The sequence below is a fragment of the Mirounga leonina genome, unplaced genomic scaffold (assembly GCF_011800145.1).
Source record: "Mirounga leonina isolate KUSES-001 unplaced genomic scaffold, KU_Mleo_1.0 Mir_154, whole genome shotgun sequence".
Lineage (NCBI taxonomy): Eukaryota > Metazoa > Chordata > Mammalia > Carnivora > Phocidae > Mirounga > Mirounga leonina.
The window spans coordinates 50540062-50557544 of NW_023270389.1; the positions used below are offsets into that span (position 1 = coordinate 50540062).

The following is a 17483-nucleotide window of genomic DNA, read 5'->3' on the forward strand; positions in this document are numbered from 1 at the left end:
CTTTGTTTTTCTTTTTCAACATTCCTCTGGCTATTCGGGGTCTTTTCTGGTTCCATACAAATTTTAGGATTATTTGTTCCATTTCTTTGAAAAAAGTGGATGGTATTTTGATGGGGATTGCATTGAATGTGTAGATTGCTCTAGGTAGCATTGACATCTTCACAATATTTGTTCTTCCAATCCATGAGCATGGAACGTTTTTCCGTTTCTTTGTGACTTCCTCAATTTCTTTCATGAGTATTTTATAGTTTTCTGAGTACAGATCCTTTGCCTCTTTGGTTAGATTTATTCCTAGGTATCTTAAGGTTTTGGGTGCAATTGTAAATGGGATCGACTCCTTAATTTCTCTTTCTTCTGTCTTGTTGTTGGTGTATAGAAATGCAACTGATTTCTGTGCACTGATTTTATATCCTGCCACTTGACTGAATTCCTGTATGAGTTCTAGCAGTTTTGGGGTGGAGTCTTTTGGGTTTTCCACATAAAGTATCATATCATCTGCAAAGAGTGAGAGTTTGACTTCTATTTGCCAATTTGGATGCCTTTGATTTCTTTTTATTGTCTGATTGCTGTGGCTAGGACTGCTGATACAATGTTGAATAGCAGTGGTGATAGTGGACATCTCTGCCGTGTTCCTGACTTTAGGGGGAGAGCTCTCAGTTTTTGCCCCTTGAGAATGATATTCACTGTAGGGTTTTCATAGATGGCTTTTATGATATTGAGGTATGTACTCTCTATCCCTATACTCTGAAGAGTTTTGATCAAGAAAGGATGCTGTACTTTGTCAAATGCTTTTTCTGCATCTATTGAGAGGATCATATGATTCTTGTTCTTTCTTTTGTTAATGTATCACGTTGATTGATTTGTGGATGTTGAACCAACCTTGCAGCCCAGGGATAAATCCCATTTGGTCGTGGTGAATAATCCTTTTAATGTACTGTTGGATCCTGTTGGCTACTATTTTGGTGAGAATTTTTGCACCCATGTTCATCAAGGATATTGCTCTGTAATTCTCCTTTTTGATGGGGTCTTTGTCTGGTTTTGGGATCAAGGTAATGGTGGCCTCATAAAACGAGTTTGGAAGTTTTCCTTCCATTTCTATCTTTTGGAACAGTTTCAGAAGAATAGGTATTAATTCTTCTTTAAATGTTTGGTAGAGTTCCCCTGGGAAGCCATCTGGTCCTGGGCTTTTGTTTGTTGGGAGATTTTTTTTTTTTTTAAGATTTTATTTATTTATTTGACAGAGAGAGGCACAGTGAGAGAGGGAACACAAGCAGGGGGAGTGGGAAAGGGAGAAGCAGGCTTCCTGCTGAGCAGGGAGCCCGATGTGGGTCTCGATCCCAGGACCCTGGGACCGTGACCTGAGCTGAAGGCAGACGCTTAACCGACTGAGCCACTAGGCGCCCTCTTGGGAGATTTTTGATGACTGCTTCAATTTCCTTAGTGGTTATAGGTCTGTTCAGGTTTTCTGTTTCTTCCTGGTTCAGTTTTGGTAGTTGATACATCTCTAGGAAAGCATCCATTTCTTCCAGGTTATCTAATTTGCTGGCATAGAGTTGCTCATAATATGTTCTTAAAATTGTTTGTATTTCTTTGGTGTTGGTTGTGATCTCTCCTCTTTCATTCATGATTTTGTTGATTTGGGTCATTTCTCTTTTCTTTTTGATAAGTCTGGCCAGGGGTTTATCAATCTTCTTAATTCTTTCAAAGAACCAACTCCTAGTTTCATTGATCTGTTCTACAGTTCTTTTGGTTTCTATTTCATTGATTTCTGCTCTGATCTTTATTATTTCTCTTCTCCTGCTGGGTTTAGGCTTTATTTGCTGTTCTTTCTCCAACTCCTTTAGGTGTAGGGTTAGGTTGTGTACTTGAGACCTTTCTTGTTTCTTAAGAAAGGCTTGTATTGCTATACAAGCAATTTTGGGAGTGCCTCCCAAAATGTTAGTCTTCTTAGGACTGCCTTTGTTGCATCCCAAAGATTTTGAACAGTTGTGTTTTCATTTTCATTGGTTTCCATGAATTTTTTTAATTCTTCTTTAATTTCCTGGTTGACCCATTCATTCTTCAGTAGGATGCTCTTTAGCTTCCATGTATTTGAGTTCTTTCCAACTTTTGTCTTGTGATTGATTTCTAGTTTCAAAGCATTGTGGTCTGAAAATAGGCAGGGAATGATCCCAGTCTTTTGGTACCGGTTGAGACCTGATTTATGACCTAGGTTGTGATCGATTCTGGAGAATGTTCCATGGGCACTAGAGAAGAATGTGTATTCCTTGCTTTGGGATTGAATGTTCTGAATATATCTGTGAAGTCCATTTGGTCCAGTGTGTCATTTAAAGTCTTTATTTTTCTTGTTGATCTTTTTCTTAGATGATCTGTCCATTTCAGTGAGGGGGGTGTTAAAGTCCCCCACTATTATTGTATTGTTGTCAATGTGTTTCTTTGCTTTTGTTATTAATTGCCTTATATAATTGGCTGCTCCCATGTTAGGGGCATAGATATTTACAATTGTTAGATCTTCTTGTTGGAGAGACCCTTTAAGTAGGATATAGTGTCCTTCCTCATCTCTTATTACAGTCTTTGGTTTAAAATCTAATTTGTCTGATGTAAGGATTGCCACTCCAGCTTTCTTTTGGTGTCCATTAGCATGGTAAATGGTTTTCCACCCCCTCACTTTCAATCTGGGGGTGTCTTTGGGTCTAAAATGAGTCTCTTGCAGACAGCATATCGATGGGTCTTGTTTTTTACTCCAATCTGATAGCCTGTGTCTTTTGATTGGGGCATTTAGCCCATTTACATTCAGGGTAACTATTGAAAGATAGGAATTTAGTGCCATTGTATTGCCTGTAAGGTGACTGTTACTGTATATTGTCTGTGTTCCTTTCTGGTCTATGTTGCTTTTAGGCTCTCTCTTTGCTTAGAGGACCCCTTTCAATATTTCTTGTAGGGCTGGTTTCGTGTTTGCAAATTCCTTTAGTTTTTGTTTGTCCTGGAAGCTTTTGATCTGTCCTTCTATTTTCAATGACAGCCTAGTTGGATGTAGTATTCTTGGCTGCATATTTTTCTCATTTAGTGCTCTGAATAGATCATGGCAGTCCTTTCTGGCTTGCCAGGTCTCTGTGGATAGGTCTGTTGCCAATCTAATGTTTCTACCATTGTAGGTTACAGATCTCTTCTCCCGAGCTGCTTTCAGGATTTTCTCTTTGTCTCTGAGACTCGTAAGTTTTACTATTAGATGTCGGGGTGTTGACCTATTTTTATTGATTTTGAGAGGGGTTCTCTCTGCTTCCTGGATTCTGATGCCTGTTTCCTTACCCAAATTAGGAAAGTTCCCTGCTGTAATTTGCTCCAATATACCTTCTGCCCCTCTCTTTCTTCTTCTTCTGGGATCCCAATTATTCTAATGTTGTTTCGTCTTATGGTATCGCTCATCTCTCGAATTCTGCCCTTGTGATCCAGTAGTTGTTTATCTCTCTTTTTCTCAGCTTCATTATTTTCCATCATTTGGTCTTCTATATCACTGATTCTCTCTTCTGCCTCATTTATCCTAGCAGTTAGCGCCCCTGTTTTTGATTGCACCTCATCAATAGTCTTTTTGATTTCGACTTGGTTAGATTTTAGTTCTTTTATTTCTCCAGAAAGGGTTTCTCTAATAACTTCCATGCTTTTTTCAAGCCCAGCCTAGTATCTTTAAAGTGATGATTCTGAACTCTAGATCCGACATTGTCTAATGTCCATATTGAGTAGGTCCCTGGCAGTCGGTACTACCTCTTGTTCTTTTTGTTGAGGTGATTTTTTCCATCTTGTCATTTTGTCCAGAGGAGAATAGATTAATGAGAGAACAAAATGTGAACAGGGTAACAACATCCCCGGAAAATATACTCTAAACAAATCAGAAAAGACCTGAAGCCGGGGGAAAAGAAAGGGAAAGAAAGAAAAAAAAAAGAAAAAGATAAAAACAAACTAAAACAGAACAAAACAAAAAAACCCAGAATATGATCAAATATGATCAGGCTGGTGCATAGATCAGTGCCACACACTAGATTTTGGGTGTATTTTGGTCTGTTAGAAGAAAGTGCCTCCCAAAATTTTAAAGAAAGAAAAGCTTATATATGTACAAAGGTAAGGGTTGATATGATGAAGGGATGGAATATGATTGTAAAGATGAAAATTATAAAAAATTTTATAAAAGGAATTGATAAGAAGTTGTTTGAACAAAGAAAGAAGAGGATTTAAAAAAATAAAAATGAAAGGGAGAGAATGTGATCAGGCAGGAGAGTAGAACAAAACCATACACTAGAGATTTAGGGTATATTTTGATCTCTAAGAAGAAACTGTATCTCAAAATTTTAAAGAGAGAATAGCTTATATATATATATGCCAAAACTAAGGGTAACTACTATGAAGGGATAGAATATGACTCTAAAAATGAGAAATAAAAATGTTTTTTAAAAAAGGGATTGATAAGATGTTGGTTGAAAAATGGAAAAAGAAAAATTCAAAAAAAAAAAGTAACTTTGAAAGACTAAAGAATCATGGTAAAAAAGCCATGGATTCTTTGTACATTATTCCCCTAGCGCTGGAGTTCTGCCGTTCTCATTGATCGGTAAACTTGGTCTTGGCTGGCTGTTCTTGCTGATCTTCTGGGGGAAGGGCTTGTTGCCGTGGTTCCCAAATATCTTTGCTGGAGGCGGAATTGCCCCGCCCTTGCTGGTCTGGGCTAAGTAATCTGCTCGGGTTTGCTCTCAGGAGCTTTTGTTTCAAGCTTTCTGTACAGCTTTGGAGGACGAGAGTGAAAATGTCGGTCTCCCAATCTCTGCCCTGGGGGAGTCGAGAACTTGGAGTCCCACTCCTCAGTGCACCCCCAGAGAGAAGCAGTCAGTCACTCCTGTCTCCCCGGTCTCCGGCCGCACTCTGTGCTCACCCGGCCTGTGACGGAGCGTTTCTATCTCTGCCACCCGACTTGGTGTGGAGTCTCCAAACCCAGCAGATCCCTGCGGTGCACTCCCGAGCCACTCCTCCCGGGGGAGGAAGGGGAGTCCTCCCAGATCTGCCGCTTGTTGGGTCCCTGCTGGAGCAGCAGTGGCCCGACTGTGCCACGGATCACAGTTTATGGCAACCCTGAGCTGAGAGCCCGCACCTCCACTCCGTCTCTGCAGCCGGCTTCCCCGCTCCAATACCTGGGAGCTCTGCCACACTCAGGCACCCCCGGTCTTTCTGTGACCCCGAGGGTCCTGAGACCACACTGTCCCACGAGGTTTCCACCCCCCGCTTAGCCACTGAAGCGACGTCCCTCAGCAGAGCCGACTTCTAAAAGTTCGGATTTTGTGCTCTGCAGCTCTATCACTGGCCAGAAGCGGCTGACAGAGGCCCCCTCCCCTGCTGTCTATCCTCCCGAATATCTCCTCGGATTCACTTCTCCGCATGTCCTACCTTCCAGAAAGTGGTCGCTTTTCTGATGAGAGAGTTGTTGCTATTCTTTTCTTCGATCTCCTCTTGAGTTTGTAGGTGTTCAGAATGGTTTGATCCCTATCCAGCTGAATTCCTGAGACCAGACGAAATCCAGGTCCCCTACTCCTCTGTCATCTTGCTCTTTCCCCTGAATTAAGAATAAATTTAAATCTACTTAACCTAGGGAGCCTACTTTATGTTTTTAATCAATTTTATAAGATCATGAATATGGTGACTGTAATATACTAGGACAGTCATACAGACAGCTGCCTTTTTTTTTTTTTTTTTTAAGATTTTACTTGTTTATTTTAGAGAGAGAGAGTACGAGCTGGGGTTGGGGCAGAGGGAAAGGGAGAAGCGGGACTCTTCCCGCTGAGGAAGGAGCGCGACATGGGACTGGACCCTAGGACCTGAGCTTAATGCACTCACTCACCAACTGTGCCACCCAGGTGCCCCCGAACTGCCTTTTAATTGTAAAGAAATTTAGGTTCGGGCGCCTGGGTGGTACAGCAGGTTAAGCGTCTGATTCTTGGTTTTGGCTCAGGTCATGATCTTGGAGTCCTGAGATTGAGCCTGGCATCAGGCTCCAAGCTCAGTGTGGAGTTTGCTTATGTTTCTTTCTCCCTTTCCCTCTGCCCCTCCTCGCTGCTGTCTCTTTCTAAAACAAATAAATCTAAAAAAAAGAAAAAGAAAAAGAAATGTAGGCTATAGTATTTTGTTAAGAATAATTGCCACTTATTTGTTTGGTGCCTATAATACGCCAGTTCCTTTTTTGGCTAGATACTTTACTATATTTCCTTTGAATCTTCATAAAAATTCTGTGAAGTACCTAAAATTATCTGCTTTATAGTTGAGGAAATTGAGTTTCCAAGAAGGTGAAGCCAGTACTATAACAGAACCAAAATGCAGTACAGGTCCCTGTGTCTTAAATGTATTGCTATTTCTTCTGTATTACATGATATTCTTAAAGTAGTACAGAACTCTTCAAAGAGTTTTGCCAGAGTATTCTGGAGGAAATGTGCAAATAGCACCCTTAGAAATGCACAGTTCCATGGTCAGAGGCCCTCCGCAGTATTGACTGGCAGTTCGGAGTAACTGTTTTCTGTCAGATAATCTGATTGCAAGCACATTGTTCTCAAGCTTTATTCAGGAGAGCATTCAGGGTCCAGAGGTATTGATATGTGAGGGAAGTTGTGGGTGTCTAGAGATAATATTTGAGTTGTTGTGTGGCAAGGAAAATTAACTTGGTTAGGGCTGTGTAATGAGAAGGGAGAAGAGTTTGGAAAGCATCAGAAAGGAAGGAAAGGTGGTGAATGTATGTGATTTTTTTGTGTGTGTATCTCGGTCCTTCTTCCCTTGTACTTGTTCTTGGCGACCTTAATTCCCAGAGTAAAGATCACTTTGACTTTATATGCAGCATGTTTTTTTAATGGTTCTTTTTCTATTATCTGTCTGAATCCTGTTTTTTCCTATAGTTTATTTGAATGCATTAAAGTGTATTTAAATGAGAATCTGATGCAGTTGGGAAGTTGGATAACTAAAGCCTTCTTAATAATGAAGCACACCAAAAATGGAACCTGCAGAAACCAACCATGTGGACAAATGAAAAAATACCTTTTGTCTACAGATTGCAGTGATCCTACATAAACATGGAGGTCTCTGTCTGGCTTAGGACAGCCGGCTAAGTCTGATCGTTCCCCTCCTTACAACCTTAAAACCAGCATTCCAAGTACTGCTTTCTGTGCTATTTTGTTTACTATCTTGGCCAGTAAGTGTACTGTTTTTTGTTTTTTTTTTTTAAGATTTTATTTATTTGACACAGAGAGAGAGAGCACAAGCAGGGGGAGTGGCAGGCAGAGGGAGAGGGAGAAGCAGGCTCCCGCTGAGCAAGGAGCCTGATGCGCAGGACTCGATCCCAGGACCCTGGGATCATGACCTGAGCCGAAGGCAGATGCTTAGTCAACTGAGCCACCCAGGTGCCCCATTGTACTAGATTTCGAATAGACAAAAAAGTGAGGTTACTTCTGCACCTATCTTAATTGGGTTATAGATATTTTATGGCTTTAAAAATAGGTATTGTTTGTTTGATTAAGGAACCTACAGCCAGGAAGTGGACTGAACATAGAAATATTGTTTTTCTGAGAGGCCATTGGCTTAACTAATCAGGGTTATCAGTAGAGTTCAATCAATATTTTAGATATGAAGAAGCTAATCAGAGGTAGCTTCCATGAAGTTTTTCTCATTAGGAATTGATTTGTCATTAAGAAAGTGATTTTTTCCAAATACAATTTATGTAAACTTTTAAGTCTGTAACAAATTTTAGGAATGACCATTACCAGGGAAAGGCTAGCTACTAAGTATTAACTTCTTAGCACTAAATTTGAAATCTCAGTTTTTTCAGCGTGTGTGTTCTGTCAGCGGGGGACGTCTGGGTAGCAGGGGAGGCAGCTGCAGTAGCATTGCTAATGCGTAGCACCAGGTGTGCTGGAAGCAACCACAGCTGGGCTTATTTTTAACTTACTGCATGGGGATCGGTCCTTGTTTATGGTTCTGAAATCCCCATATATTTCTTACTCTGAGCAGTTACTGTATCAAACAATTATTAAGTAGCCTTATTTTTCTAAGCTCTTTAGAAGTCATTAGTCTACTCTTCATTTTGATGAACCATTTTAAGATTTTGTATTTAAAGATTTTATTTATTTGAGAGACAGAGCACAAGCAGGGGGAGGGGCAGAGGGAGAGGGACACGCAGACTCCCTGCTGCGTAGGGATTCCCAAATGGGTCTCGATCCCAGGACCCTGGGAACATGACCTGAGCCAAAGGCAGACACTTAACTGACTGAGCCACCCAGGTGTCCCTCACTTGTATTATTTGTGCTCTGCTTCTTTACACAAGAAATTAAAATCTAGATTCAAGATCCTTCATTAAAATGACCTCTGACTAAAAATGATGAACATAGATATTATTGAGGTCTAATCCAAAGGGGAAAAGAATGTCTTATGACTGAATCTTTCTCAAGGTATGTTTACAAATATATTTGAGAGGTGTCCTCACCACTCTATTTAATTTTCTAGAATCTTTCAGCCAAGGCCAGGAAATGTAGTACTTAACCTTGTGTTCTTAAATCCTTTGTAATGCGTTCATCATTTTGAATCTGCTTGCTACCATGTTTTTCCATTTCATCTTCCATGTAGCTATCTATGTGCCCTTACCCTTTTGCTGCCATATCATATATGCCCCTTAAACTCTCTCCTCCACAGTCTCCAGTAAATCCAGTAGGTGACCGCTGGTTTCTATTCAAATCAGATATATGAATATAGAAATCGAGTGATCCTCATATATAACAAATAAAAGCTGACATAGTAATTAGAGATGGATTTATTTGAATGTGAAGGCAAGTTAAGTATTTTGTGCCTTGCACCAGTACCATCAGTTATACATCCTTCTTTGCTATTTGAGGTTATGTGGAAGCTCAGAGTTTGATCCTCACAATATCAATTTTAAATCCCATTATAAGATGAAATATTTGTGTCTTTCCTGTTAGACTTAAAGACTAGATGGAATTATAACCACTGTTTATAGCCAAGGATATGCTAAAATTAGGGACAATCAGATATTTAATGGTATAGCTAAAGTAGTTTTTTTCTGACAGGTTGGTGCCTCTTCTTGTTGTTAGATAGTTTTAATATCCACTCCTGAGAACAGTTTGTGTTATGTATGCTCTAAATGTGAACACAAGTTCCTTTGGATACCAAATATAAAAAGGTCTTGACAGAAAAAAATAAGTTTGAGACAGGGAGGAAGATGACAATCTGGTGATTCTGGTGGAGGTAGATTTTTGGTGGAGGTGGATCTCCTTCTAGTTCCTTCCTCTGTGTGTGTGTGTGTGTATGTGTGTATGTTTCTGTCTACCCACATTACATTTCTAAATTGGCACTTAGACATGATTCTTGCACTACTTTGAAGTCTTAAGTTGTTGATGTATTGTTAGCCTTTCATAATGGCAAAGCATCTTAGAAGTCCTACAAAGAAATTGTAGATCAATCTGTATACATGTATATGGTCATTTTCCCAAAGAGAGGAGCAGTTTATAACCAAATCATTTTTAATGAATGTGAATTTTCATGTAAAGACAGATCCAGTGGTAAAATTTAGTGGGCTGGTATTTTGTGTTTATAGTCATGATCACATTAGCCTCTTTTACCTTTTACTTTTAGATAAAATTTGAATTTCATATGCATTTATGTCTTCTGTCTGATTAGTACTATCCTTTCTTAAATCTAGTCATAGGTATAGGAAGTATCCAGCACCTAGAGCATCATCAGTTTGCCATTAAAAAAAATCTGGTCCATTTTGTCTTAGAGTGATTATAAAAATATCTTCAATATGGGATGTTTCCACTATTCAGAAAAAGCTTACTTAAAAAGCTTAAAAATTTTGAATATGAAATATGATAAGCCACCAAATCTAGAAGTCCTTTTGATTAGCAGGGTTAATTCATTTCCTCTTACTAGACAAGTTAGTTATAAGAACAGGCATTTGAACCAATAAAAAAAATGCATTATAAGTTATAAGAACAGGAATTTGAAAAAATTTAAAAAATGAAGTATGGGGCGCCTGGGTGGCTCAGTTGGTTAAGCGAGTGCTTTCGGCTCAGGTCATGATCCTGGAGTCCCTGGATCGAGTCCCGCATCAGGCTCCCTGCTCAGTGGGGAGTCTGCTTCTCCCTCTGACCCTCCCCCCTCTCATGTGCTCTCTCTCTCTCATTCTCTCTGTCTCAAATAAATAAATAAAATCTTTAAAAAAAAAAGAGTATGATGTAATGAAGATAATATAATTTATTAATAATTACCCATTTTATTAATTGTAGATTATGATTATATCATTCTACTCATAATAATCTTTATAGTTCATGCTCAGATAGGTGTCCATTGTTATCTTAAGGATACCAGTGTGGAGGAAAGAGAGGGTTTGGATTTAACTGGATGATCTTGAAAATATTTCCTTGTGATAAAGAAACTCCAGATCTCCCAAATCTTGAATTGGGATTGGCAGGGAAAAGTAGACTACTGGCACAGCCTTATATCCTGACTATAGAACACTCTCTTCCATCTTAGTTCTGTGGCCAAGCCCTTTTCTCCAGTGATACCACTTAAAATCATACTTCTAGGGAGATCCATAAAAGACCAAATCCTATACATAGAAAAGACTCTAGGTATATGAAATTTGAAATGTAACATCCATATATAATATATGAGAGCTGAGGCTCTCTCATAGATATCAAATGTTCACCTAAGACTCCTTTATCCTTGCATTCTGATTGTGTAAATATGGGTTGGGGCCATGCGTATGATAAGCTTATTAAATCAGTATGCTACAAGCCAGCAATTGGTGTATTGTATCAGTCTTCATATGTTGATTCATAGTTTTGCTATTCCATAGCTGTGTATATGGCTTTGGACAAGTTATTAGTCTCTTTAAGACCATGTTTCTTTTTTGTAAATTGAGGATGAAAATAGTATTTTCCTCACTAAGACTGCTAAGTGGAGACTAAGTGAAGTAATTCATATAAAGTCCTTAGCACAGTAACTGGCCTGTAGAGCTCCACAATTGGTTATGTGATAATGATAGAAGGTTGGTTTTTGTTTTTTGTTTTATCATCTCTGTAAGATAGTAAAATGAGACAGTAGTAAAATGGGAATCTTCTATTCTAAGATCACAAACTTCATTTATTTTCTGTCTTACAAACTCAATTCAAACAAATAATTCAGCCTTAGATCCTCTGTAATAGAGAAGGCGGGGTAGGGGGGGCTGTAACATTTCAGTTTAAAGAGCAGGACCTGTTATTGATAGATTATAGTTTTGTGCTCATTTTTTCTTAGACATATTTACATATATTTTTATGAAGTCAATTCAGAAAAACCACATGCTAAAAGAAAGGTCAGGGACAAAAACACTGTCAGGCTTACATGGTGTTTATTTAAAAATTTTTGAAGATCATTTCGAAACGCATGTTTGAGTATCTTTGTGTGGGCTCTCACATGCTACCCGTGTGCAGCATAGACTTCTGGCTGTGTTACGGTAAATGGACACACTCTGGTCCAGGTGAGGGGCTCTCCTGATGACTCATATCCAGACAAAAGTGAAAGACTTGTAACTCTGAGATCTAAAAACAGTATGAACTTGATAAAAGAGAAGATCTACTCTAAAATAGTTTTAATTAAAAGAATGATTCTGCGTGTCAGGAAAGCCACAACGGCACAGTAAGACAAAGCAGTAAAATGTTAGCACTTTGAGTATTTTCTCTTTTTTATATTTAAATTAGAGGGTACCATGGGGAAGTTTGTGAAGGTTTTGGGATGATTTGAAGAAAATAAAAAGGAATGAAGAAACTGGATAACTGAATAGTATCACTTAACAGAGCACTGATAGAAGAAAAACTGTTACAAATTTCTGCATGTTGTATTTGCATCTCAACTCAAGCGATAGGAAGAGGATGTTCATAAAGCAACTCTAGATCATGCATGAACAGAAAAACTGAAAGGGCAAATTCAGTTTAAAGTGTTCTGTGGCTACAGGATCCTGAGTCAAAAGCAGATTTGACTGTATACAGAATTCATGAACTTATATATGAAAGGAAAAGCCATTCTAATTTTCCAGATTATTTTGAATATAAATATCACTACCCTTCCATCCCAAAGTGAAAAAAATGAGGCAAAAGTCCCTATTTTATGTTTATAATTTTGGTATGAAAAGAGCCTAAAGTATGTATGGTCTTTTATTTGAAGTGATGCTGCAGTCATCACTCCAAATTAGCACTCTTTTCTGGCAATGAGAAGAAAGATACCTGTCATAAAAAAAGAGACAAAAAGCTCCATGGAGAGAATATTAAGGAATTAACAGATATAATGTAGATTGTGAGTTGTTCTTGTTTGAAACCTAGTTAACCTCAAATTTTTATATACTTCTTTATGTTTATTTAAGGAAGATATTAAATTCAGCCATTTTCCTCCATGTTCTGTGTCCTCTAGGGGTTGTATTTGCAGATATTGTTGTACATAGTGATTTACCAGCTTCATCATATTGAGTGTTTGTCTGAAGGATTTAAATGGATATACAGTTTTAACTTAGTGGACACCTTAAGAAAATTCAGTTGTTGCAGAAGAAACTGTTGAAGACAGAACTCTTACACTAATTTTTACTGGCTATCTCAGCTGCAGCTCTTGTGTTTAGAAGGCAAATGTGAATAGTATTTCAGTATACTTTCCATTTGCCATGTTGCTAATAGTGGTCTCGCACTTGAAAGGAAGACTCAGTCTTAAAGGTCATATGTCTTAGCTTTGTTTTTCTCCCAATAAAATCTTCAAAGTACTTGCCTTCCTTAGGTTGCCTTTATAACACTGACCATGAAGTTGCTTTGGGGGTGAAAATGTTTTGGAATTTTTTGAGATCCTTATTTGGCAAGGTTGTGCTTTTAAACATGTAAGAGGCATGGGAGGGATGTGTCATTTATAACTTCTGTCTTAGGGTAGTGTTATGATTAAGACTACTAGAGTCAGGTTGTCGGATTTGTATTCCTATTGCCACTCAATACAGATCTGAGGCTTTGGGCAAGTTAATAACCTTTGTGTGCCTTTGTTTTCTCTTCTATGAAATCAGAATGATAGTATCTTCCACATAATATTGTGGAACAAAATTAGAAAATATATGGAAAGTATGGAGATAGGTGAGTAACTCAAGGTTAATGACCAATCAATAAATAATAAATGTTGCTGTCATCATCTTCAACACTTTCTACACTAATCCATATAACTGGACAACTTGCACTTGTTTTTAATTCATTAGATATTAATTTTGCATTATATAAAATACATTCCTTTTTTTAAAAAGATTTTATTTGACAACACAAGCAGGGGGAGGAGCAGAGGGAGAGGTAGAAGCAGAAGCAGACTCCCCACTGAGCAGGGAGCCCAATGTGGGACTCGATCCCAGGACCCTGAGATCATGACCTGAGCCGAAGGCAGATACTTAACCAACTGAGCCACCCAGGTGCCCCATAAAATACATTCCTAAATATATGAGATATATTTAGATGGTTTACAACCCAATATAAATATTTGTAAACAACTATGGTATAAGCCTGAATGAAAGAAATCCTTATAAGAGAATTACCCCTGAAAGTATTGATCCTAGATGGGGAGAGATTACTTCTAATTGGGAGAATTATGGAAGACTTTATGAAGATACTGGCTCTTGTGCTGGGCTTCATAATGACATACAGGGTTTTAGAAGGCTTAAGACAGAGGTAAAGGACATGCCTGGACAGAAGACCATAAACCAGCATCTTTTTAGTACTAACCAGGCATTATATACTAAGTACTATCTTAATTCAAAGTCATCACCATAAATCTTTTAAGGTATATACTTTTGACCTCTGTTTACAGGTGAAATTAAGGCTCAGAGAAGTTAACTGATTTACTCAAGATAACACAACTAAATAAGGAGTAGTAGAGTTAGAATTTGAATCCAGCTCTACCTGGCTCGAAAACCCACACTCTTTTAGCTACACTGCCTTCAGGCTGGAGAACAGTGTGAACAAAGGTATAGATGAGAGAAAGTACAGTAGATGTTTAAGAAACTTCTAATAGAATAGTCTAAATAAGAAGGTGGGGTAGAAACTCTGCTGGGAAATGAGAGAGGTTCCAGATTATAGTCTTGAATGCCATACTGAAAAAAGATGTGTGTTTCTTTCTTATGTAGGCATTAATAAGTTCCTAAAGTCCACTGTCCAGGGAGATGAATTATCACATGAGAATATTTTCATAGCAATGTGTAGAATGCATTATACTGAGAGAAGATTAGAAGTAGTCTCGTTAGGTAGATTATTAAATAACCAGTACTTTTTTTCTGTATTCAGTTTCCTTTTAAAAATGTTAAAGTTAGGGGTGCCTGGGTGGCTCAGTTGATTAAGCGACCGCCTTCGGCTCAGGTCATGATCCTGGAGTCCCGGGATCGAGTCCCGCATCGGGCTCCCTGCTCAGCGGGGAGTCTGCTTCTCCCTCTGACCCTCCTCCTTCTCATGTTCTCTGTCTCATTCTCTCTCAAATAAAAATAAAATCTTTAAAAAAAAAAAAAGTTAAAGTTAGCCTCACATATTACAAACATGTTTATTTAAAAGTGTTTCAGTAGGGGCATCTCTCTGTCAAATAAATAAAATAAAATAAATAAATAAAATCTTTAAAAAAAAAGTGTTTCAGTATATTGGGGTGTCTGGGTGGCGCAGTCGGTTAAGCGTCTGATTCTTGGTTTCGGCCAGGTCATGATCCCAAGGTCATAAAATTGAGCCCCATGTTGGGCTCTGTGCTCAGCAGGGAGTCTGCTTGAGATTCTCCATCTCCCTCTGCCCTCCACCCACTACCGTTCACGCGCGCTCTCCCAAAAAAAAAATCATCATCATCATAATAAAAGTGTTTCAGTATATTTGCTTAAGAAAAACAATTTTAGGGCACCTGGATGGTGCAGTCGGTTGAGCGTCTGCCTTCGGCTCGGATCATGATCCCAGGGTCCTGGGATTGAGATCTGCGTCGGCCTCCCTGCTCTGTGGGGAGCCTGCTTCTCCCTCTCCTCCCTACTTGTGCTCTCTCTCTCACTATCTCTGTCTCTCTCTCTCAAATAAATAAAATTAAAAAAAAAAAAAAAAACAATTTTAGGGGTGCTTGCCTGGCTTAGTAGAGCATGCAATTCTTGTTCTAGGGGTTGTGGGTTCAAGCCCCACACTGGGCTTGGAGCCTACTTAAAAAACCCCAGCTTTTGAAGTATGTTTGAGGATACAGGTATTGTCTCCTACCTACTGGCATACAACCTTTTGTTTTTGGCTTTTTGTAAGAATTTCACTTGCTTAACTTAATAGATGTGGATTTAAGAGTTTTATTAAGTGATACGATTAAAGACAGTGACTCTAGGTGCCTTGGGGGTTGTGGGAGGGGAGTGAGACATCACTGAGGGAATAGAACACTATTAGAAAAAAAGTAATTCTGTCTTTTCCTTGCCATTGGCCCCTTGTTATCCATAAATAAAATCCTAACTCTGGTATGAGAGAATAGTTTACGTGTTTACCACAACCTGTTCCTCTCATCTAATCAACTAATATAAAAACTGACTCATAATTTGTCATCACCCCAAAATACCATTTTCCCCCCAAACTCATGGCATTAGCATAACCATGTCCCTTTGTCTAAAATATCCTCTATCTTGGGGCACCTGGGTGGCTCAGTCGGTTAAGCGTTTGCCTTAGGCTCGGGTCAGGATCCCGGAGTCCTGGGATCGAGCCCCTGCATTGAGCTCCCTGCTCAGCAGAGAGTCTGCTTCTCCCTCTGTCCTTCACCCCACTTGTGCTCTCTCGCTCTTGCTGTCTCACAAATAAATAAAATCTTAAAAAAAAAAAAAATATCCTCTATCTTTTCTCTTGAGAAATTTCAACTGTTACTTGTTCATGTTTCATTTGTGGTCTTATGTATGAAGCCTTTCTTATCTCTCCCAGATAGAGGATCACTTCCTTCTTGCTTCCTCAGTTGCCCCTGTGAACTCTGTATTTCTTATAATAACATAGTAGTTTTCTATTTCAAAGTCCATTTCCCCTCCTACTCTATAATCTCAAGATCAGACATTGTATCTTACTCATCTTCAGAACTCCAGTATATAGCACAATACCTGGGATATAATATGTACTCTAATGATAAAAGGATGGATAATGATAGATGAATAAAATGGCATGGAATTAATAAACTTTATATAGAAGCCACTGTCATGATATGAAAGTGCTGTGATAATGGACATTATTCTTTCTGTGGAAGCAATTTGGAGAGAGTTACCTTATCACCGTGGAGATTAGGGAAAGCTTTTATCAGAAGCTTCTGTAAAAGCCAAGTTTGTTGTTTTTTTTTTTTTTTAATTAACATATAATGTATTATTTGTTTCAGGGGTACAGGTCTGTGATTCATCAGTCTTAAACAATTCACAGTGCTTACCATAGCACATACCCTCCCAGTGTCCATCACCCAGCCATCCCATCCCTCCCACCACCCTCCATTCCAGCAACCCTCAGTTTGTTTCCTGAGATTAAGAGTCAGCTCCTAAACACTGAGTTAGCTCTGGGAACTTGTGCAAAGGCCTGTAATGCTACCGACTTGAACTTCAGGTAGAGTTGCTTTTGAGGTCACCAGGTCATCTAATGCCAAATCAAAAAACCCATTATTACTAAATAATCCTTTCATCTTTTCATGATTTTTGACAGTTTGGCTACCTTCTTTTTCTTAAACTCTTACCTAGAACTAGAAGCAACTTTGCTTTGGGATGCCTGCGTGGCTCAGTCGGCTAAGCGTCTGACTTTTGATTTTGGCTCAGATCATGATCTCACGGTTGTGAGATTGAGACCTGTGTCAGGCTCCATGCTGGGTGTGGAGCGTGCTTAAGATTCTTTCTGTCTCCCTCTCCCTCTGCTCACCCCCACTCTCTCTCTCTCAAAAACTAAAACAACTTTCCCCTAAAAATGCTCACTTCTAAGATGCATATTCTATGCCAGATATTTATATGTGTGTCTTGTTTAATAACAACTCTGTTAGTTCCCTTCCCTTCCCTTCCCTTCATTAGCTCTATTAGCTCAGTTTTATTTTACAGTTGAGAAGAGTGAGATTTAGAGAGGTTATGTAACTTGTCCATGATAACATAGTTTGGAAGTGTTAAACCATTGAGCTTAAATGTTTGTGACTCCAATGACTGTTTATTCCACTTTGCCACTCTGGCTATCTATATAGCATATTTTTGTCCACATGTTTTGTTAATTTGATTTTAAGAATACAGATTGTCTTATATAGTCAAGTCCATTTCATCCTGAGGGCCAGTTAATAATATGTCTAGAAATATAGAAGTGACCCTCTGTGGAGTTGCTTTTTCTGTAAGAGAAACCTAGAGACTTCTCTTAGGTGATCAAAGGGCTTAGAATTGAATATAAAATATGGCTTGTCACTTTAACAAGGAT

The 17483-nt window shown here is 38.8% G+C and overlaps 1 protein-coding gene and 1 non-coding gene across 7 annotated transcripts in view; both read left to right on the plus strand.

The window, feature by feature from the left end:
- Positions 1 to 17483, plus strand: part of COP1 (COP1 E3 ubiquitin ligase) — a 264376-nt gene that overhangs the window by 227583 nt on the left and 19310 nt on the right. The window lies entirely within an intron of this gene.
- Positions 7015 to 7155, plus strand: LOC118014618. The gene has a single exon (XR_004680328.1).